The 20,372-nt window shown below is 41.5% G+C and overlaps 1 non-coding gene and 1 pseudogene across 1 annotated transcript; one reads left to right on the top strand and one right to left on the bottom strand.

The window, feature by feature from the left end:
* The first annotated feature begins 1,299 nt into the window (after positions 1-1,299).
* Positions 1,300-18,401, top strand: LOC112660819 (proteasome subunit alpha type-2-like; annotated as a pseudogene).
* Positions 13,318-13,424, bottom strand: LOC112660937 (U6 spliceosomal RNA). The gene has a single exon (XR_003137325.1). It is a non-coding gene; the product is annotated as a U6 spliceosomal RNA (small nuclear RNA).
* Positions 18,402-20,372: the final 1,971 nt, after the last annotated feature.

Genomic DNA, 20,372 nt, shown 5'->3' with positions numbered 1-20,372 from the left:
GCCTGCTCTGCGCCTCTCTCCAGGCCAGGCGCCCGCCGCTCCTCAGCCCTCCTCCGCCCGCCCTGTGCGGCCCGCCTGAACGCCTGCCTGCCTGCCTGCATGCTCGCCTGCCGGCCCGACTGATGGACTGACCGCCTCCCGCGCCGCGCCCGGGGTGGCGGAGGGCGCCTGCCCGGGCCGGGGGGTGGGGGCCAAGACGCGTCCCGCACCCCGGAGCCGAGTCTGTCGCGGGAGCCCGGGCGCGCTCCCGTCCCCGGCCTGTCGGGCTCGTCGCCGCCGCTCGGCTCCCCGGATGGCACGCCGCCCCACATCGGGCCGCTCGCTGGGGGCTGGGGGCTGCGGGGGGGTGGGGGGGTGTGCCGCGGGCCGGGGCCGGCGCCGGCCGGCCCCTGGCCTCTCCTGTCCTTCAGCCCGCCTGGCTCAAAGCCAAGCCGGGGCCGCCCGCGCCGCCGGACCCCATCGTCGCACAGGCAGGGACACAGACACAGGTGCCCACGACACACACACACACAGACAGACGGAAGGAGGACACAGGCACTCGGAGCTGGGCCACACGGCCTGTGGGGGCGAGGCAGCCACCCCGCCGGAGGGGCGCAGGCCCTGGAGCTGCGTCAGGAGCCCTGGCAGCCGCAGGCCCCGCAGCCACGGTGTCAGGGATGCCGTTCCGCTCCCATTCCTGCCCATCAGCCGAACCGCCGCGGGGCCGTGTGCCTGCGTGCGTGCGCGGCGCCCTGGCCCAGGCGCGGAGCGAGTGTCTGTGGTGTGTCTTGCTGTGTCCCGAGCGGCTCTTTGGGCCTGGGTGCCGGCCGCCCCCGCGTCGCCGTGGTCTTGGCTGTCGCGGGGTCACGGAGCGCGGAGCCCGGCGCCAACGGGGGGCCTGAGGCCCCCGGCGGTCGGGCCATCTGGTTGGTGTCCTGGGCACGCGGAGCGTGGACCCCGGGGCTGAGGGCCGAAGGGACGGTGGTCCGCGGGGGACGGAGGGCATGTCCTTCGGAGAGAAGGTGCAGGCGGGCCCGGGCCGAAGGTGGGGGGGGTAGTTGCGGGTGGCTGGGGAGCCTCCCCGTCAGCGCAAGCCCGTTGCCCTTTGTCCGGTTCTCTTCCCCAAGCGTCTCCCCCCGACACCAGGATCTTCTGTAGAGACAGGGCGAGGGTAGAGGCACACGCGGGTCGCCTCACAGTTCTTGAGACACATGCTTGCTGGGCGGATGTTTAGACACATTGGAAGATAGGGTCGAGTCTAGGGCGGGCAATAAATGCGGGTAAAGAAACAGACCTTCGAGGATCCAACACACAGACCCCATGGCACCCCAGAATGACACGCAGGCCCTGACCCGGACCCGCACGGGTACACGGAGAGGCAGGTTAGTGTCTCTAAATGTGGTTCCATTTGCTACTGCTTTTATCTTTAGTAATTGGCTCTGTGATCCTTGATCTAGATCTGTTCTTTTCTAAGAGAATTGGAATATTCGCATTGGTCTTCTTCCTGAGTTTCTGTTGGTGGTAATCTGGGGTATATGGCGTGAGGCCAACGTATATAAATGGGCCACTTAGGCATTCTCAGTTAAAATGTCCTCCCTGAGCTCCCTGTCATCCAGGAGAAGCATTAGCTATTGTGTTATCCAACTGTCCACGATCCACTGGAACCTTTAGATGGCTGCTGTTTCATCTGCCATTTCATTGCACCAGCAGGTGAAACTCTAAGCAAGATCCACTTAGTTGTGCCCAGGCCTCACAGAGAACTATGATTTAACTTTAAATATTTTTAAACCACTAATTATTGAAAATGTCATGGCAAGGAATACCAGTTTGTTTCTGTAATAATTGCTTTAAAGCAAATGTATCCTTGAAATGAAGTATAAGTCCCTTAAGGGCTCCAAGGAGGTTTATTTTTGTTGGTTCCTTTTACTAAGCACAGGAAATGCAATCTATTGTTAGTGGATGAAATTAAGTTCTAACAGGATGCCTGGAGGCCAGGAAAGAGGGAGTTTTTGGTAGCTATCCGTAAGGCCACAGGCCCTCTTGCAATATTCCAAAACCAAGCCACCAGAAGCTGGATCAAACCAGGTAGGCCCAAGATGGCAGATGCTGTAACACAGAAAACCCTTTACCGAATAATGAAGAAAGCATAAACTCTGCTTCTAAGAAATTTAGTCCCCAAATAATATTACACCCTCGTTAATCACTGTCAATTAAAAATAGAAACCCTGTGGCTTGCAGCTCTCTCTCCAGCTCACTTGCTGTTACATCTTGAGAGTGTACTTTCACTTTAATAAATTGTTCTGCTTTTACCACTTACTCGCTGTGTTGTGTCTCTCCTGGAATTCTTTCTTGTGACAAGACCAAGAGCCTTCAGTGACATCTTTGGGATGGGCTGAGTTGAGGCTTCAGGGCCCAAGGTCTTCCAAGTTCATCCAGCACTGTTGTTGTTTCAGGTCATGCTAGGTACTAGAGTTTCAACTATGCATAAGAAAATCCCTAATGAGGGCATAGACATTCACCCAATGAGGAAACCGTAAACAAGACCATTTCAAGTCACAGTAAGCATTTGTTGAGCCCTGCACTGGTTCTGCTGTAGACAGGGCAATGACACAACCCATGCTGCACCTGTGAGCCTGGCATTATGGGGAGGGAGACAGACAATGTATGTAACACAACATGTTAGAAGGGATAAGTCCTGTGGAAATGAAAGAAGGTCTCGGGGAAAACCCTATGCCCCAGACCTGAAATTATTTAAGTTAGCTGATTCTAAATATCGGCCTACCACTCTGCCTTGCATGCTCCTTGTGTTAAAAAAAAATTTTAACTGAATAAATTTTAATGATTTTATTAGATTTGTTTATTAATTTATTTGACAGAGAGCAAGAGAGCACAAGCAGTGAGAAGGGCAGGCAGAGGAAGAGGGAAAGGGAGAAGCAGGGTGGACAAAGAGCCTGATACAGGACTTGATCTCCATACCATAGGATTAGGGCCTGAGCCAAAGGCAGCCACTTAACTGACTGAGCCACCCTTAGCACCACAGTTTTATTGGCTTTAGCCAGTAATTCATGAAGCCAGTTAGCATCCCATCCTGCAGATAGAAAGATGTTCCAGGGGCTGTATAAAATGAAAGGCTTTTATAGGTAGAAGGAAACAGGAACAAGGAAGTTATACTGGCAAAAGTGGATTGGTTGTAGCCAGGTCACTTTCCTTTAGGGATAGCAGGAGATCTATCAGGCATGTAACCTCACTAGTGCTGACCTAGTGATTCCTGATTGACTGGTTTAAGATTCGATTTCTGAAAAAGCCAAAACTGTAATTAAGTCAATGGTGACATGGGGCCTAGCACCATTTTGTCATTTCATTTTGGACCTGTTATCTTGTTTTTAACGCTTAGTTCAGAGACCACAGTAAAGATTCTTATCTGTACTCCCTCTCTCTTTTCCCCTTTCTGGTGCTTTCTTTTCTGGTGCTCCCCTCATGGCATGCCCCTCCACTTGGGTACTGTAAGAAACAAACTATATTTTCAATGGCAGTTGAATAACTTATTGGTCTTAGTATAACTGAGATTTTCTATTAATATACTATATTTTAAAACAACTCCAAATGACAAGACACTTTACAGGCATTTTGAAGAGCGAACAGATAAAGAATGGATGAACAAGGCACTTTTTTAGAATTGTTAAAAATTAACAACAGGCCAAGATGGAATAACTTACGTTAAACTCTACAAGACTTAACCACCATAAGAGTATCACCTTAAACCCAACTTCAGTTTCAGCCTCTCTCAGAAGTGGAATTTTAAACCAATTAGCCTGGAATTTCCTGATCAGTACCAGAGAGGTAATCTGCAAGATAAGACCCCCTGCTCTTCCAGCTACTGCTACCTGGAGGTGACCTTTCCTCAAATAATTGTTTCTTTTCTTTTACTAATAACCTCCTTGTTCTGCCTCAATTCTACCTATAAAATCCTTCTATTATGTACAGCTCCTTGGAGTTTCCTTCTCTTTGTTAGATGAGATGCTGTCCAATTCAAGAATCATTGAATGAAACCCATTAAACCTTTAAATTTCCTCATTTGAATTTTTGTTCTTTAAGTCGATATTCTGGGACTCCTGGGTGGCTCAGCAGTTGAGCGCCTGCCTTTGGCTCAGGGTGTGATCCTGGAGTCTGGGAATTGAGTCCCACATCAGGTTTCTTCTGCCTGTATCTCTGCCTCTATGTGTCTTTCATCAATGTATTAAAACAAAACAAAACACAATATTCTCAACAAGTTTCATATTTTAATATATATTAGAGTTTCTTTTCTACATAAAATTACAGATTCCGTCAAGTGGAGGCATATAAGACTTTATATGAGGGAGAAAAAGACTTCATATGGAAAAGACCAGACATTTGGAGGTCCTAAGTATTTGTCTCCCTAAACTGAGCATCTCAGATGAAGACTGACCCAGTCTCTGCCTTTTTCCTGAAAAAGGAGTTTGGTTTATTTTTTCTTTTTTGAAAAATTAAGCTATTAAAAACAAGATAACCAGCTCAAAATGAAGCCCTATATCACCAAACTAAGAATTAACTTAATTGCAGTTTTGGCTCTCCCAGAAATGAAATCTTAAACCATTTAATCAGGAATCACCCATCAGCTCTAATTAGGTAATCTCTTTTATGCTTATAAAGAAAGTAAATTTAAGCAATTTTTAAAAAAAGATTTTATTTATTTATTCATGAGAGACAGAGACACAGGCAGAGGGAGAAGCAGGCTCCACACTAGGAGCCCTATGTGGGACTCAATCCCCGATCCCGGGATCACGCCCTGAGCCAAAGGCAGACACTCAACCGCTGAGCTACCCAGGTGTCCCAAACTTAAACAATTTGATTTTTGCCTAGCATAACTTCCTTGTTCCTGCTCTCTTCTTCCTATAAAATTCTTTCATTTCATACAGCTCTTCAGAGTTCTTTCCTGTCTGCTAGCTAGGATAGTGCCTGATTCATGAACCACAGAATAAAGCCAATAAAATCTTTAAAATCTATCCAGTTGATTTTTTTTTTTTAAACAAAGCTTTTAACCTGTCAGCTAGTGGGAACTTGGAGATCTAAATTCATTTTTCTAACAATCAAATGTTTACCTTAAAAATAAAACTGCCAATTATTTTACTAGTAAAAATGGGTTTATTTGAAATACCAGAGAATTGCAATCTGAAACAAGCAAGTTATAGCAAAGTCATAGAGACAAGTTCCCGGAAGAAAGGAGATATACTCTTTTATAGGAAAAGAAGGGGCTGTTGGGAAGGCTGCTTTTAAAATTATTTACTTATTTATTTAAATTAAATTTGCCAACATATAGTATAACACCCAGTGCTTATCTCACTACATACTTGGGAGGGCTGTTATAAATAAAAAGTCCAATGGAGCAAACCGGGAGTTTGAAGTATAGTAGCTTTTCATTGGTGGAGTTGAGACATTCCCTCATTGGTTAGTTAGGCTTTTGGCTAGTAAGGGGGTGCTGGGGATGGGGAGAGAGGAAACTTTTCTTCCTCTGGCTCAGGATGTAAAATAATAGCTAAATTAGTAACCATTTGGAGTGTACATTGTCTCATTGCAATTGAGCAGGAGTGGTAGGACATGAGAGCTTCCCTTGCTGGCTTCCTGACTCCATTTTCTTTTCTTTTCTTTTTTTCTTTTCTTTTCTTTTCTTTTCTTTTCTTTTCTTTTCTTTTCTTTTCTTTTCTTCTTTTCTTTTCTTCTTTTCTTTTCTTCTTTTCTTTTTTCTTTTTTTCTTTCTTTTTTTCTTTTCTTTTCTTTTTAAGATTTTATTTATTTATTCATGAGACACACACACATACACACACAAACACACACAGAGGAGAGAGAAAGAGAGAGAGAAGCAGAGACACAAGCAGAGGGAAAAGTAGGCTCCCAAGTAGGGAGCCTGACGTGGGATTCAATCCCAGGTCTCCAGGATCACACCCTGGGCTGAAGGTGCTAAACCACTGAGACACCGGGTTGCCCCCATTTTATTTTCTTTATTTAATTTTTAAAGATTTATTTATTTTAGAGAGCGAGTGCATGGGAAGGCAGAGGGAGGGTGAGAGGGAGAGAATATCCAACATCTCCCAACTGAGTGTGAGCCAATGTGGGGCGTGATCTCATGACCCTGAGGTCATGAGCTGAACCCAAACCAAGAGTTGGAAGGAAAGGAAGGGGAGAGGGGCTGGAAATTGAGTTCAAACCACAATAGACAATGATTTAATCAATCGTGCATCTATAATGAAGCTTTCATAGAAACCCAAAAGGATAGGATTTGGAAAGTTTCAGGGTTGGTGAACTGATGGAGATTTGGAGAGAGTGGTACTCAGAGAGGGCATGGAAACTCTGGGCCTCTTTCCCCACACCTTGCCCTATGCATCTTCTCCAGATGGCTATTCTGGAGTTCTATTAGACTAGGCAGTTGATTAGGTTCTAATAGGATACCTGGAGGTCAGCAATGAGGAAGTCATGACCAGATGTCAGGAAGGTCAGAGGCATGTCCTGACAGCACTCCATAAGAAGCTGGATCAAACCAGATAGACCCAGGATGGCAGATGCCATAACAGGAAACTTATGACCAAATTAGGAAGAAAAAACATGAAACTCTGCTTCCCTGCCCCAAGTAATGACTATTCTGCTTATAGGTAACAACTGCTGATAAAAGATAGAATCCCAAATTGCTGGGACACATCTCTCTCAAGCTTGCCTGCTCTCGTCTCTTGGGGGTATACTTTCTGCTTTAATAAACTATCCCATTTGTGTCACTTATCCACTGTACTGCTTTTCTGTCCTTGAATTCATTCTTGTGACAGGACCAAGAACCTTCAGCAACTCCATGGTGTCTGGCTGTGTTAAGGCTCCAGGCCCCAGAGTCTCCTCACTTTATCTGACAACAATACCCTTTTCTAATAAACCCTTTTATGATCTAGTGAGTAAACTCTAAAGTTCTGTGACCTGCTCTAGCAAATTAAATGAACCCAAGGAGGGGTTCGTGGTGACCCCCAATCTATAGGTGGTCAGTCAGAAACACAGGTAACAACCACCTTGGTCTTGCAATGAGCATCTGAAGGGGAGGGCACAATTTGTAGGACTAAGTCCTTAATGTGTGGAATCTGCTGCTATCTCCAGGTAGATATTGTTAGAATTGAATTAAATTATAAGACACCCAGCTAGTGTCACAGAATTGCTTGATGTGTGGAAACTTCTCCACATCCATGTCAGGAGCGAACTAATGCTGTAGTAGAGTATTGAGAGTAGAGGAGACACACAGTAGTACAGTTTGTTTTTCCTTTACAGGCTCTTTATGAGGTCATTAGAAGAAATGGACCAATCACAGCTGGAGATAATTATTAGTGCTTTCCTCACTTTTTGGTCTCAAGAATAAGAACCTGAAAGAGCTTTCTGTCTATGTAGGTCATAGCAATTCTTATTTCCCTTATTATAAATAAAAATCTATAGGATGTTTCAGTGGCCTTTTCATTTCTAATTTGAAAATATGTAATATGGTTTGGGTTTTAAAGAGCTCCTAACAATTAATCTTAAAATATTCAATTCATTTTTCTTTAAATTCTGAATGATTGATCTCAGAATGATGCTACAACTCAACCAACATCATGATAATATACGAAATGTTCTATTGCATAAGACATAATAAGGTACGTTATTAATACATCTATAAAGCTAAAAGGAAGATAATTTTAATTATATTTTCCCCAATAATATTATCAGCAGATTTCTCATCAAAACCTTAGAGGCCAGAAGGAAAATAAGTGTCAACCAAGAATTCTATATCCTGCAAACTTTTCTTCAAAAATGAGGGGAAAATGAAGACATTCCCAGATAAACAAAAGCCTGTACTACAAGAAATGCTAAATGAAATCCTCCAGAATGAAATGAAAGGACACTAGACACTAGTAATTAGTAGCTAGAGAGCAGTAACTTGAAACTATATGGAAAAGGAAAGATCTCTGATAAAGCTAAATATGTGGATAGTTATAGAAGCTAGTATTTTTGTTACTTTGATTTGGTAACTCCACACTTTTTCTATATGATATGAGACTGATGCTTGAAAACAATTAATAGTCTATGTTTTTGGACAGATAATACATAAAGATGTAATTTTGTGACATTAATAACTGAAAGGAGATGGAAATTGACTTGTATAAGAAAAGATTGTATGTTATTGAACTTAAGCTGTATAAATTTAGTGTTATAACTTTAAGATGTTGCTATAGACTGAAGGTTTGTGTCTCTCCAAAATTCATATGTTGGAACTTAACTCTCAATCTGATGGTATTTGGAAGTGGGGCCTTCAGGAGATACTTAGGTCATAAGGGTGGAACCCTCATAAATGAGATTAGTGCCCTTATGAAAGAGATCCCAGAGAAATCCCTCCCCTCTTCTGCCATATGAGGACACAGTGAAAAGAGCCTATGAACCTATGAACCAGGAATTTCATTCTCCCCAGATATCAAATTTGCTGGTGGCTTGATTTCGGACTTCAGGGCCTCCACAGCTATGAGAAACACATTTTAATTATTTACAAGCCAGCCACTCTATGGTATTTTGTTATAATGTTAGAGTAGGCAATTAGTTAGGTTCTAAGAGGAAACCTGGAGGTCAGTAACAAGAAAGTCATAACCAGCTATTGGGAAGGTCAGAGGCCTGTCCAGGCAGCACTCCACAAGAAGCTGGATCAAACCAGACAAGCCCAAGATGGCAGGTACCATGACAGGAAACCTGACCAAATTAGAAAGAAAAAGCATGCTTCTCTGCCCCAAGTGATGAATATTCCACACCTTATTTTTTTTTCTCAAATATTTTATTTATTTTTTCATGAGAGACACAGAGGCAGAGACATAGGCAGAGGGAGAAGCAGGTTCCCCTCAGGGAGCCCAATGCAGGACTTGATCCCCAGACTCCCAGATCATACCCTGAGCTGAAGGCAGCTGCTCAACCCCTGAACCACCCAGATGTCCCAATATTCCACCCCTTAGTTAACAACTGTCAATAGAAGATGGATAGAAATGCAACCCCTAGGGTGCACAGCTCTCTCTTTTTCTTCCTCTCTCTCTTTTCACCTATTCTCATATCTAGAATGTACCTTTTGCTTTAATAAACTTTCTTGATTATGTCTCTTGTAAGTTGTGCTGCATGTCCATCTTTGAATTTATTCTCATGACAAGACCAAGAACCTTTGGGTCTGGCTGGGTTGAGGCCCCAGGGCCTGGGGTCTCCCCAGTTTACCTGGCAATAATAGACTGAATAGGCTAAAACCAGTCTGATCCTATCAGGATGTGGATAGACCCTGGTGGATGACAAAGTACAGATTGCAGATCCAAACTGGCCAGCACATTTTTTTGTACATAGTTTTTACATTTTTACATCTATCTATCATCTATCTAATCTATCTATCTATCTATCTATCTATCTATCTATCTATCTATCATCTCTGTATCTATCATCTATCTATCATCATCTATCTATCATCTACCTATCTATCTATCAGGGGCAGGGAGAGGCAGAGGGAGTAGGAGAAAGAATCCTAAGCAGACTCCATGCTCAGCCCAATGTGGGGCTCTCATTACCCTGAAATCACGACCGGAGTGAAAACCAAGAGTCTGACACTTACCTGATTGAGCCACCAAGGCACCGCTGGTATAAAATTTTCTAACATGTGAAAATTATTATTATTTTTTTAAAGATTTATTTATTTATTCAGTCAGAGAGAGAGCGAGAGAGAGGCAGAGACCAGGCAGAGGGTGAAGCAGGCTCCATGCAAGAAGCCCGATGTGGGACTCGATCCCGGGTCCCCAGGATCACGCCCTGGGCTGCAGGCGGCGCTAAACCGCTGCGCCACCGGGGCTGCCCACATGTGAAAATTATGAGAAATTCAAATCCCATCTTTTATTTTATTTATTTATTTATTTATTTATTTATTTATTTATTTATTAATTTACTTATTTAAGTGTTCTGGATTTTTTTTTTAAGATTTTATTTATTTATTCATGAGAGAGAGAGAGAGAGAAAGAAAGGCAGAGACAGGCTCTGTGCAGGGAGCCGGATATGGGACTCAATCCCAGATCTCCAGGATCACTCCTGGCTACCAAAGGCAGATGCTCAACCACTGGGCCACCCAGGCATCCCCATATCTCATCTTTTATGAGAAAAGCTTCATCAGAACACAGAGGGACATTTGCTCATTTCTGTATTGTCCTGCTGCTTTGACACATTACAAATCAGAGTGACCTGGTTTTCATACCACAGCGTTTCTGGCAAGTGCTGCTTGCCACAGAGCTAGCTATGCTGGCAGTGCTGAAAGAATGACTAGATCAGGGAGTCATCCCAATATTCTCAACTCACAGGAAGGCAACAATCATGAAAACTAGAAAGCTTAAACAGGAATATCTCATCATAGCTAATTTTCTCCATAAAAATAAAAGTTGGAAATGAGGCTGCAGCCAAAGTAAGTTGCCAAAGTGGCTTATTTTGCCACATGAGGAAAACCATTTACTGAGAGTGATTTAATTCGATCATGTTTGAACACAGGAGCCAAAGAAATGTGCTCAGAGCATATAAACTTGTTGAAGATTATTAGCTTTTTTTGCTGGATGAATTGGGGACGAGAAGTTAATTTCTTTTTTCGTTTTTTTTTTTGAGAAGTTAATTTCTAAAAATGCATAGCTATCCAGCAGAGGGCAGCATTACCCCACAGAGCTGACACCTTCACAGGCAGAAAGCATCACCTTCCAGGGGCCTGAAGTGTGGATATAGGCTCATTTGCCAAGATTTGATAACCAATGTATTAGCTTATTTAATCTTCATGAAACCCCTGTAAGACAGGTGTTATTTTTATCCCCCCCTTTTTTTTAAATAAGGAAGCTGAAGCTCAGATTTTTTTTTTTTTTTTCCGGAATGGTTAAGTCTAGCCAAGTCTAAGCCATTTGTCTGACTCTAGGACTGTATTTTTATTTAAGAAAGCAATTATAAGGTGCTTGCTATGCACCAAGCATTGTCTAAGCACTTTGCATGTTTTCACTCCTTTCATCCCAATCCTAGGATTTAAGTACCATTATCATCACCCCCATTTTCCAGATAAGGAAACTAAGATACGGAGGTTAACAATTTTCCTAAGGTAATTTCACCTGTCTCAGCCCTGCCCCAGCTTTCTGCTCATTATGATGATAAGCCAGGGCTTCTCAAAGTGGGGGTTAGTGTCACCTGGGAGCCTTTTAGAATTGCAATTTTGAGGACACACCCTGGACTTCCTAAATCTGAAACTTTGTGGATACAGCCCAACAATCTGAGTTTAACAAGCCCTTGAGGTGGTTATAAACCACACTAAAGTTAGACACCACAAGATTCTCACTGTGGTCCTTCCACCCCAGTGCCCTCAATGCACACAAGTAAGTATGTAACACACATCTGCCAGTTTATATACTTTGACTAAGGGATGATTTGAACATACACACATGTTATGGGTTGAGGCAAATGTGTTTGTGTTGAATCTGTATCGTGTCTTGCTTTTAATTACCAGGAGCAAATTTTCTGGGATGTGGTCTTAGGCTACCTATGTGACAGATTATTACAACAGCAATACCCTTTCTTCTTCCTGCGTTGTGTCTGTGTAGCTCTTTTCTCATTATAAATCTTTTATTCCTTTTCTTATCATTTATCCTTATACACAGAAATGATGATTTCCAAACAAGTATCAGGAACTTTGTGACTTACTCTGAGCTAGCACTTTCTGAAAAAGAATACTGGCCAGACTTCTACAGAAAGGCAAGGGAATGGTGCTGCTCTGTGTGGCCAGGACCAAATGAGGCAGGCAAGGGTCCCACTTCTGGCTAGATAAAATAGAGAGCTGCTGGGGTCTGAGTGAGGTGTCAACTCCCTCAGTGAATCCCTAGCCAGGCTTCTGAAGGACTTGGTTACTTTGTATGAGGGGATAAGGAGGTAGGACATCAGTGCAGTGGGAAGTGGGGACTGCCTGAGCAAACAGGAAATAGGAGGCTGTCTTTTCCTCACCTGCCCACCCCTGTTTCATTTTCTTTTGCTTCCTTACTTTATTTTCTTTTTGCTGTTCATTGTCTCTAATCTTTTTTTCTTCCTTTTTTCCTTTTCTGTCTCTTCTTTCCATCTTTGCCCTCTCTTTTTCTTTATCACAAAACTGAGGCAATTTGTACTGTATCAGTACAAATCCAATCAGGAGAGAGGAACCACATACTAATTTCAACAGGAAGGATTCTGTGCAGTAACTGCACCGCGCCCCCCACCCCACCCCGCCTCTGCCTTACCTAAAGTTTCACTTTCCACAGTTTGAGTTACCTGAGCTTGACTGAGATCTGGAAGCAAATGATCCTCCAGACATATTGTCAGAAGGTCAATAGTAGCCTAGCACTATGTCACAATGCCTGCATCATTTGCCTCAGTCTTAACACATGGGCATTTTATGACATCAACACAAGATGAAGAAGAGTGAATACAGTACAATAACATATTTTGAGAACGAGATCACATTCACATGACTTTTATTACAGCATAGTGTTATAATTGTTCTATTTTATTATTCTTGTTTATCTCTTACTCAGCCTAATTTACAGTTAAGCTTTATCACAAGTATGTATAGTATAGGAAAAAACAGAGTATCTATGGGATCTGTTACTGTCCATGGTTTCAGGCATCCACTAGCGGTCCTGGATTTTATCCTCTGTGGATAAGGGGGGGGGGGACTGTTGTATTGATAATTATAGTGGTAATATATATATAATGGAATATTAGCCATCAAAAAGAATGAAATCTTGCTATTTGCAACAGCCTGGATGGAGTTAGAAGGTGTTCTGCTAGGTGAAACAAGTCAGTCAGAGAAAGACAAATACCATATGATTTCACTCATATGTGGAATTTAAGAAACAAAACATGAACAAGAGGAAGGGAAGGAAAAATAATCTTCTAGTTCTTAGACTTATACTTTGTCGTGTCTGCCTTGCAGATGCTTTTTCTGAAGCTGATAATAATGGCATGACTGCTCAGTAGGGAATGGTGTAATTTCTTAGAAGTTAAAGATATTTTATTTTCAATTTTTAAATTTAAATTTGATTAATTAACATATAGTGTATTATTAATTTTAGAGGTAGAGGTCAGTGACTCATCAGTCTTATATAATATCCAGTGCTCATTATATACGTGCCCTCCTTAATGTCCATCACCCAGTTTCCCCATCTCCCCACCTACCTCCCTTCCAGCAACCCTCAGTTTGTTTCCTATACTTAGGGGTCTCTTGTGGTTTGTCTCCCTAATTTTGTGTTGTTTTATTAAAAAAATATGGAATGCTTCACAAATTCACATAGCATCCTTGCACAGGGGCCATGCTAATCTCCTCTGTATTGTTCCAATTTTAGTATATGTGCTGCTGAAGTGAGCACAAGTTAAAGACATTTTAGCAACTTAATTGTGAAATGCATTTCCATCCAGAATTCTCCCAAAGTCATGGTATGCCTTAAGGGTAGGATTCATTCTTTTGTATGCTTTAGGCTGAAAATCATACTGAGATGTGTATTAAACGATACCATCAGATTATAAACATGAAATTCATTTAACTGCTTGCTTTTGGAAACCCTCTGCTAGCACAGAGCAGTCAACTGGTCAAACATAAGCCCCTTCTGGGACCTGGCACTGCTCTTGTCAATGAGGGTAAACAAAGTCTCTGCTGTTGAGGCTATCGCTGGGCCAATGAGTGGATAAGTTAATGGCAGGTGTTGATAAGGACAATGACAAAGATAAAATAGAGTAACATGTCAGAGAGTGAGCGGTGCTGATTAGTTAAGGTGTTCAGAGGAGGCCTCTCTGAAGAAAGTTATGTATGTTTAAGTTAAAACCTGAATAAATATCCTTGTCAAAAATTGGCCCAGACATCAACATTACCACCACCCCCTATCCTCAGCAGAACTGGACTAAGAGGTGGTCTCTCCACCTGCTGGGCAGTTGTCCAGAGTACTAATAAGAGGAACAATAGATCACGAGAAGAATTCAGCAGTGTGAATCAGTCCTTCTAACAAAGTTGGGGAGAACTTCCCAATGGGAATAGAAACTGCTGGTCAAAGTAGAGCTGTCTCTACCGAATTTCTGCACAGCTGCTTGCAGCCTCAGCCCACCAGCTAAGAAAGGGTAGGGGGAGGGCTGATTACAAGGAAGGAGAGATTTCTTTTAGTAAATACTAACCCTTTCAGTAGGTCTCTCAAGAAAGTCATTGCTTCAGAAAAATTATGAAAAAGAACATGAGCTCTCACCTCCTAGAGTCTTTCCTTTAGGATGGGTCCAGTTTTATTTTATTTTATTTTATTTTATTTTATTTTATTTTATTTTATTTTAGATTTTATTTATTCATGAGAGACACACAGGGAGAGAGAGGCAGAGACACAGGCAGAGGGAGAAGCAGGCTCCATGCAGGAAGCCCGAAGATGTGGGACTCAACCCTGGGACCCCAGGATCATGCCCTGGGCTAAAGGCAGGCACTAAACCGCTGAGCCACCCAGGGATCCCTTGGGTCCAATTTTAGAAGTTGATGTAACAACTGGCTCACAAGGTAGTAAGAATAGCCACTTACAGGCCAGTTACACATTTTTCTGAAACATTCTGTGACTTACCTGGTTGAGATCCTTTTCTTCATCCCCAGCATAAATGTCGTATCATCTTTTTCTTAGGATCAAAGAGGTGGTACATTTTACTATTATTTTTTGATGTGGAAATGTGAATTTAAAAATACGACAGCCAAGAGAGAAGGATAGACAGAAAAGGCACTTGAAACTTCACACTTTCAACTTTACCATAGTGATCTCTGCCTGTGGACACTGGGAATCTAAGAGGTCATCTCCTTGTGACTTGGCATGCATTTGTTTCCATTTTTGGACCTTTCATACTAAAGAAAAACTTTTATTAGCACAAATTTAACTTTACAACTTAACTTTATATAACTTAAATTTTATAAACTTAACTTTATAAAGTTAATTTATCACTTAAATGTTGTCACTCTTTTTTTTTTTTTTTTTTTAAAGATTTTATTTATTTATTCATGATAGTCAGAGAGAGAGAGGCGGGGGGCGGGCAGAGACACAGGCAGAGAGAGAAGCAGGCTCCATGCACCGGAAGCCCGACGTGGGATTCGATCCCGGGTCTCCAGGATCGCGCCCTGGGCCAAAGGCAGGCACCAAACCGCTGTGCCACCCAGGGATCCCTTAAGTCACTCTTGAGCCTGGTCAATAGTGACCTCTCTAGCTAAGTTAAAACCTACCAATAAGAGCATGAGAATAAGATGTATTCCCTGAAGGAAGATGATGCACAGGTTTACAGTGAAGCAGCAGGAAGAAAATCAATGAATTTAAACCACCTAGTACACTATTCTCATAAATCACCTTTGCTATCACTCAGGAAGTCAGAGATTTTACCTGTTGGTATGATCCAAATCATTCCCATACTTTTCCAAGCCTTTTTTAGTGGTCTTTTTTTTTAGCAATCTTTACTGGATTGCTACTGGGTACTGCTACAGTTTCCCACTGACCAGTATTATGGGCTAGGGAACTAAGAAACATTCAGTGAATGGAGTGGCTTTCAGCCATAGTACTTTATTCTCAGTGGGTAGCAGTAGCCTAATTTCCACCTAGTAATCAGCATCAATCATCGTGGTTTATTCTCTGCTTTTTGTTTAGTGGCCCAAAGATCCCCAAATGGGCAGGGCAGTCTCCGTTTTCAGTTTCATTTTTATTTGATTAAAAAAAAAAATAAAAAAGCAGGAGGAGAAGATTACAAGGTTACAAGGAAGGTAATGCTATCTTTTGATGTTCAGATATTCCTAATTTTGATTTACTCCAATTTGTAAATGTTTTCCTTAGTGGTTAGTGCCATTTGTATCCATTAGGAAATTATTTCCTGCCCAAAACCGTGAAGATATTGCCCTATATTTTATTCTACAAATCTTTACTGCTTTTCTTTTTTACATTTGTAATTCACCAAGAATGATATTTTTGCATATTATTTGAGTAGAAATCAAGTTTTCTTTTTTTTAAGATTTTTATTTATTTATTCATGAGAGACACAGAGAGAGAGAGGCAGAGACAGAGGAAGAAGCAGGCTCCATGCAGGGAACCTGATGTGGGGCTTGATGTGGGACTTGATCCCGGGTCTCCAGGATCACACCCTGGGCCAAAGGCAGGTGCTAAACCACTGAGCCATCCAGGGATCCCCTAGGAATCAAATTTTATTCCCCTCCTTATTAATAATACATATTTGAACCACAGCTCTTTAATGAAAAGATTGTCCTTTCTCAACTTTTTGCAGTATCTCCAGTCATAGATCAAGTGTTCAGTGGAAGGATGGGTCTGTTTCTGGAATCTCTAATCTTTCCATCAATTTATTTGTCATATTTATTATATCTTTACAACAAATCTCTATACATAGACTGTTTGTCCTCTAACTATGTCCTTCTATATTTCCTTAGTTACCTTTGTCTTTCCTATTTCCATAAATTTTAGAATTAAATTTTAAAGTCACACAAATACACTCACTATGACTTTACTTGAGAGAGCTGTGGATCCTATACATAAACTTGGTCTTTACCATATATTGACTCTTTCAAATCTTGGGCATAGTATATTACTTCTCCCCATTTATTAAGTTTTCCTTAATACCTCTCAATTATATATACAGCTGTTGTGTTGCTGTTTTTAAGTAGGCTCTATGTGGAGCCCAATGCAGAGCTTGAACTCACAACCCTGAGATCAAGAGTCAGACACAACCAACTTACCCACCCAGGTGCCCCTAACTCCTCTCAAATTCCTCTCAAAACATAAGTTTTATACATTTTGTGTAGAGGTTTTGTATATTTTTTTAAAAAAGATTTTACTTATTTATTCATGAGAGATATAGAGAGGGGCAGAGACACAGGCAGAGGGAGAAGCAAGGTCCCTGCAAGGAGTCTGATACAGGGCTCAATCCCAGGACCCCGGGATCATGCCCTGAGCCAAAGGTAGATGCTTAACCATTGAGGCACCCAGGTGCCCTGAAGTTTCTTTTTAGAGGCTGCTTTAAAAAGACAGCCTTTCTCTGTGTGTATAATTTTATTTAAGTGCTCGTTGCTGTTATAAACAAAATATAGATTTGATTCTTGCATGATGACTTTAAATTCAGTGACTTGCAAAAGATTATATATAGATTCATTTGGATTCTCCTTCATCTCTGTCTTTGTTTCTCTGTGTATCACTCTATATATGTAATTTTTATTATTACTTAATATTCTTGTTAATTAACTTCCTTAAATCAACTAGGACCTGCCCTGTGATGTTAAGTGGAGTTATAATAATGAGCACATTTGAGTTTTATTTTGTTTGTTTTTGTCAGAATAGGGAATTTTCTTTCTATTTCTAGTTTGCTAAGTTTTTTTTTTTAAGATTTTATTTATTTATTCATGAGAGACAAAGAGAAAGAAAGAGAGAGAGAGAGGCAGAGACATAGGCAAAGGGAGAAGCAGGCTTCATGCAGGGAGCCTGATGCAGGATTCAATCCCAGGACTCCAGGATCACCACCTGGGGTTAAGGCAGGTGTTAAACCACTGAGCCACCCAGGGAATCACCTTAAGTTTCTTTCTTTTTTTAAAGATTTTATTTATTTATTCATGAGAGATACAGAGAGAGAGAGAGAGGCAGAGACACAGGCAGAGGGAGAAGCAGAAGGAGAAGCAGGCTCCACGCAGGGAGCCTGACCTGGGACTCGATCCGGGGTCTTCAGGATCACGCCCTGGGCTGAAGGCAGGCGCTAAACTGCTGAGCCATCCAGGGTTCCCAAGTTTCTTCTTTTAAAAAGGAAATCACTAATAGGGTACTCCAGGTAAAGATGACCTAACACAGTTACGATTTTTCACTGACTACGTTCAGCGCATCTGGTAAACTTGCCCAGATTGGCTATACTAGATGAGCTTCTTCAGTAGAGGAATTAAAGCTGTATGTGGTGTGGTTTTAGCAACTGAGAAGAAACAGAAATCCATTCTGTCTGATGAGCAAAGTGTACGCAAAAGTGGAACCAATTACCAAATGCATAGGTTTGGTGTACAGCGGCATGGGCCCCAGATTACAGAGTGTTCCAGTGCAGAGCTCGAAAACTAGTTCAGCAACACTATCTCCTTTCCCAAGAATTCATTCCCACAGCCCAGCTGGTATGGAGAGTAGCTCTTGTGATGCAAGAATACACTCATTCAGGTGATGTTCATCCACTTGAAGTTTATTAATTTGTGGTTGGAATGAGGAAAGATCATACTTATTTTAGTCATAGCCTTTGGAGCTTACTTTGCCTAGAAAGCCACAGCAATGATAAAGAACTATGTGAATGGACAGACTTTCCTTACAAAAATATAACGAAGATCTAGACTTAAAGATGCCATTCATACAGATATATTAAATCCAAAGGAAAGCTTGAAGGGCAAATGACTGAAGATAATGTCGAGGTTAGACTCTGCAATGAAGCTGGATTCAGGAGGCCCACTCCTACTGAAGTTAAGGATTACCTGGGTGCCATAACATAACAAAGTGATGGAAAAATCTGGAATTTCAGATAATCTGTCTACTTAAACATGTCTAAAATATGTTTAGTTTTGTATACCTTTACATACTTATTTCTACATGGTTTAATGGACTGATGTTTTTCATTTATTTATTTATTTATTTTTGGACTGATGTTTTTTAAATGGCACTTATAAATCATAATAAGTTGTGAAATACAAAAAATCATGAGTAGATATTGAATTCTATCAAATAATTTTTCATGAATCAATGGAGAAAGTCATTTGATGACTTTCTTATTCTTTATTCTGTTGGTGGCATAAGTTATATTGATTGATTTCAAATATTAAGCTATGCATGGATTTCTAGATCAAATACAATTTGGATACAGTATATTATCTTTTTTCATGTGTCATTAGATTCAGTTTGCTAATCTGTTCAGGATTTTTTACACGTGTATGAGTATGATTGGCCTGTTCTACAAAGGCACACCATATCCCCTGTCTTACTTCAGATTTTGGCTACATCTGTGGTGGGCACTGTAGAAGTTGACCTCTTAAGTGCACACAGAGTATCTTCCAGAATTCTCCCCCAAAACATTTATTTGCTACTAAGGAACCTTCTTAGCCAACACACACCCTATAAGTTTGAGGGAATCAATGCCCACAGGGGCAAACTTCAAGCAAAGGGAGCAGGAGGCTACCTATTACCTGTCAAATTAGCAATTCTGGGAGGAATTCTGTGTATTTCTCAAAGGCTTTAAGAAAAATGACCCCTCCATGACCTATAGCTTAATCTTAATAACAAACCCTCACATTGGCTTGTTTTTTTTTTTTTTTTTGGCTTGTTTTAATATAGATTTTTTACTGTATTATAGCCTATGTGCAGATAATTGCCCGGATTATAAGTGTCCAGCTAGTAGATTTCCACAAAGTAAGCATATTTACATAACTGGATCAAGAAACAGATGCTCAGAGCGTCTCAGCAATCCATCTCAGGCCCCCTTCCATGTTTTTCCTGTTCTCCCTTGCTAGGTTCAATTCTGTGGCCACTGTGATAAAGCATCACAATATTAGCACCTCGCAAAACACAAATCTATTTTCTTGCAGGTCTGACATGTGTCTCCCCCATGGGCTAATTAAAGTCAAGGTGTTAATAGGGCTGCATTCCTTTCTGGAGGATCGGGGAGAGAATTGGTTTCCTGCTCATTCAAGTTGTTGGTGAAATTCAGTTCTTCATGGTTATAGGACTGTAGTGGCCATTCCTTGCTGGTTACCAGTGGCCACTCCCAGTTTCTAGAGGTCCTCACATTCCTTGACTCCTGGCTCCCTTTTTATATCTTCAAAGCTAGCAACCATCACATCTTTATCCATTTATCTATTGATGGACAAATGGGCTGCTTCCATAATTTGGTTATCGTATATAATGCTGTTATAAACATTGGGGTACATGTATCCTTTTGAATTAGTGTTTTTGTATTTTGAGGGTAAGTACACAGTAGTGCAATTACTAGATTGTAGGATAGTTCTATTTAAAAAGAAATTTTTTTCCAAGTAAGCTCCACACCCAACATGGAGCTTGAACTCAACAATCCTGAGATCAATAATCCTGTGCTCCAGCAACTGAGCCAGACCGCCTACCTCCTAGTAGTTCTATTTTTAACTTTTTTAAGAAATCTCCATACTTCCAGAGTGTCTGCACCAGTTTACATTCTCACCCACAGTGCAAGAATGTTCCTGTTTCTCCACATCCTCACCAACACTTGTTTCTTTTTTTCTTTTTCTTTTTTTTTAAGATTTTATTTATTCATTCATGAGAGACACAGAA

The sequence above is a fragment of the Canis lupus genome, chromosome 4 (assembly GCF_003254725.2).
Source record: "Canis lupus dingo isolate Sandy chromosome 4, ASM325472v2, whole genome shotgun sequence".
Lineage (NCBI taxonomy): Eukaryota > Metazoa > Chordata > Mammalia > Carnivora > Canidae > Canis > Canis lupus.
The sequence above is the reverse complement of the archived record's forward strand: the minus strand, read 5'-3'. Positions and strand labels throughout refer to the sequence as shown.